Raw genomic sequence first — 3,964 nt, 5'->3', positions numbered from 1 at the left:
TGAACATTTGAATTTCCTTTCTAATCTCTTCCATGACCCACTCATGATTCAGCAGTGTGTTGTTTTGCCTCCATGTGATACCGGACTTTCTTTGGTGGCTTTTGGTGTTGAGTTCTAATTTTATTCCCTTGTGGTCAGAGAGAATCCAGGGTATAACTTCAATGTTTCTGAATTTAGACAAGTTTGCTTTGTGGCCTAGAATGTGGTCTATTTTAGAAAACGTTCCATGTGCTGCTGAGAAGAACGTGTATTCTGATGCTGCTGGGTGAAATGTTCGGTAAATGTCGGTTAAATCTAGTTGATCTATGCAGCTGTTTAGATATGTGGTTTCTCTGTTGAGTTTTTGCTGAGTTGATCTGTCTAGTGGGGAGAGTGGTGTGTTAAAATCCCCAACAATTAATGTCTTTGGATCTATATGGGATTTGAGGGAAAGTAGTGTTTCTTTGATAAATTTGGGTGCTCCATTGTTTGTCGAATAGATGTTTAGAATTGTAATATCCTCCTGAAGGAGAGATCCTTTAATTAGTAGGTAGCGACCTTCTTTATCTCTTCTCACGATTTTTAATTTGAAGTCTATTTTATCTGATATTAGGATTGCAACTCCCGCCTGTTTATGAAGGCCGTTTGCTTGGTAGATTTTGTTCCAGCCTTTAACATTGAAAATGTGTTTGTTTTTACGGGCAAGATGTGACTCCTGCAGCCAGCAGATAGAAGGTTCTTGTTTTTTAATCCAACTAGACAGTCTATGTCGCTTAATTGGAGAGTTCAGTCCGTTAACGTTAAGAGATAGGACTGAGAGGTATTTGGGAGTCCCTGCCATGTTATGTACCTTCTTGCGGGCTGCGAAAACTGGGTTCTTACTATGGTTCTTTGATTCTCAGTTTGGGTGCAGTTTGTTGGCCTTTATTGTGGTCTTTTTGGTTTTCTATGTGTAGGACATCTTTAAGAATCTTTTGTAGGGCTGGTTTGGTGGAGATATATTGTTTCAATTTTTCTTTGTTGTGGAAGGTTTTTATTTGGCCTTCTATTATGAAGGAGAGTTTAGCTGGGTACAGTATTCTTGGTTGATAGTTGTTTGTTTTTAGGGCATGGCATACATCATTCCATGCTCTTCTTGCTTTGATTGTCTCTGCTGAGAAATCTGAGGTGATTCTAATTGGTTTCCCTTTATAGTTGATTACCCTTTTCTCCCTGACAGCTTTAAGGATCTTTTCCTTATTCTGAGTTGATCCTGTGTGGATTATAATGTGACCATGGCATGTCCTATTCTGGTCTGGTCTATTTGGGGTTCTAAAGGCTTCTTGTATCTGAATAGGCCTATCTTTTTGTATGTTTGGGAAGTTCTCTGCTAGGATCCTGTTAAACAAATTTCTTAGACCATTGACTTCTGTTTTAGGTGCTCCTCTACACCCATTATCCTTAAGTTAGGCCTTCTGATGGTGTCTTCCAGGTGTTGGATAGATCTATCATATTTCTTGGACTTGTCTTGGATGGTTGTATGTTCTTTCTCTATAATATCTAGGCTGTCTTCAATCCCTGAGATTCGATCTTCTGCATGGTCTAACCTGCTGTCAAGACTCTCTACTTTGTTTTTAATCTCTTTTCCTTCTAATTGGTCAGCTTTGATGGCTTCAAGTTCTTTTTTGATGGTCTGTTTTAGGTCTTGTATGAATCTCATTATTTCCTTAATTTGGTGTTCAGTGTTTGTCCTCAAATCACTTAGTGGATTGTATATGGTTTCTTTGGACTCCCATTCCTTCTGTTGGGTTCCATTCAGCATTCCCTTTGTGGTCTCCCTGACTTCCTTCAGCTCTTTGGTAATGGATTCTATGGATGCCTTTAGTGATCTTTGTGTGTTCTCTACCAGTCTCTCAATTCCTGTATTACTCTTTGTTTAGCTTCCTCACGTTCGTGGGATTCCTGCAGTTCTCTTTGAGTGTTCTCAGCCTGCTCACGGCATTCCTCCCTTTCTCTTTGAGTATTTTCAAGTTGTCACGCAAATCCTGTATCAGTTTTTGAGTAGCTTCCTCACGCTTATGATATTCCTGTATAAACTTCTGGGATGCCTCCTCTCTCTCCCTATCACGCTCATAGAAAGTCCTTTGTAAGTTGTCAAACTTCTCATTCATCATGTTTGCCACCAGTGTTTGTAGAGCTATTTGGGACCTCTCCTCTGGATTGTTCATTATTTGATCTGACCCCTGATTATCAAGATTGGGAATTGAGATACCCGAATTTGCCATTTTTCTTGTGTTTTTCCGGTTTACTCTGCCCATTTGAGATGAAGATAGTACCAGTTTTGTGCTAGAACACTATCTTAAGGCAAACATCAACCAAAGTTTGCATTTGTACAGTCAATAGTCTACAGATACAATCTAGTTCAACAGATACATCTATTCAACATCAAACAACTATATTTTAAAGGACTTCGAACCGCAGAAAAGAATTTGGATAACCAGAAATTATTAGGATTAGGGAGAGATGTGGGTGAAAAATAGGAATAGATTGGTGTGGGGAGGTACAGGGAGAGTTAACTATGTCCTAATCACAATGCAGGAAATGGGTTGGGTAGGATGCAAGTAGAGAGAGAGAGAAAAAGAAGAGAGGGATAGGGGAATGATAAGAGACTAGAAAAAAATAGAAACGTAAAAATTAATGTTATTGTAGAGATTAAAAGACCATCTATTTAGAGAGGAATGTGAATATGTTGTGAGAAAGGGAGGGACATAGAGGACATGTGAAAAACTTTAAGGATGGGAAAGGGATAAGAAAAGATCAGAAGTTCAGTAGAGCTAGACAAAAAACAAAAAGATAATTATGAAAGAAAGAAAAAGATAAAGAAGATAAGAAAAGAAAGGAAAATTCTCATTTACATATTCCTAAAATAATAATTATAAGAGGAGAAAAAAAAAGTTACTGAAAATCAATTATTTTTTCAGAAGAAGCAAAAATTAAAGAATAATAAATGTTTTAAAAGAGAAAAAAAATTATATATATATATATATATATATATATATATATATATATATATATTGTAACAAAAAACAAAAAACAAACAAAAAAAAGAAAAAAAAAGAAAAAAATTTTGGGGAGGAGGGGTGGGAAGAATCCTGTATCTCCCTTTTGTCTATAACCAGCCTTTTGTTGGAGTCTCTGGTCAGCTTGAGCTCCTGTGGCTTGATTGGTTTCTTAAGTCGGTTTGTTGGAAGAGGCAGAAAAATGCTCTGCTTTACCCAAGATTTTCATATCCCCCTCCCAGGTTAGTTTTCTAGGAGGGTGATCTGCTTTGAGAATCACAAAAGAGGGGGATGCAGTGGTGAGGCTAGGTTCTGGGTAGAGTTGAGGCCTTTCAACAATCAGTAGCTTTTTCCTGGGACTGTTTTGTGCCAAAAAAAATCTCCCAGAGCCCAGCCTGGAGCCGTTCTCAGGGATTCTGTTTTTCAATTGATTGTTGAGGCTGCTAGAGGGAGGGTCAGCCTCTGGCTCTGGTTACCCAGTGAGGGAAGCCACTCCAATGGCTGGCGCCTGAGCTGGGTGACTTTTCCCTGGATGGAGCCGAGTCTGGCAGGTCACTTTGCCGTTAAGTTCTTGTGACCTGCTAAATGACTTGTTTTATTCCAAGGCCTGGGTTCGAGCTGGCAGCTCCTCCGAGCTTTGTCGGTATCCAAGATGGAGATCACCGGTGCTGGGGAGGAGGGGTGGCCTTCCCTCCTCTGCTCCCTGAGAAGGAGTGAGGACGTCGGGCTTCTACTCACGCCGAGTCTTGGATCCTGGGTCGTCTCTGGTCTGCAAGGTGCAGGATGAAGATGTCCGCTCTTTGTTGGTTCTTGCTGGTGTTGAGTAGAATCCGCTCGCCCGCTGCGTCTGACTCCGTCGTCCCGGACTCTCTGTGTGAGCGCTCAGGTATGGCCCCCGGCTGCGGTCTCCGCCGCTTCTATACCCCATATTCTTGATCCATTCATCT

The sequence above is a fragment of the Dipodomys merriami genome, unplaced genomic scaffold (genome assembly GCF_024711535.1).
Source record: "Dipodomys merriami isolate MVZ:Mamm:240054 unplaced genomic scaffold, mDipMer1.0.p SCAF_389, whole genome shotgun sequence".
Lineage (NCBI taxonomy): Eukaryota > Metazoa > Chordata > Mammalia > Rodentia > Heteromyidae > Dipodomys > Dipodomys merriami.
This window is presented reverse-complemented; position numbering follows the sequence as displayed.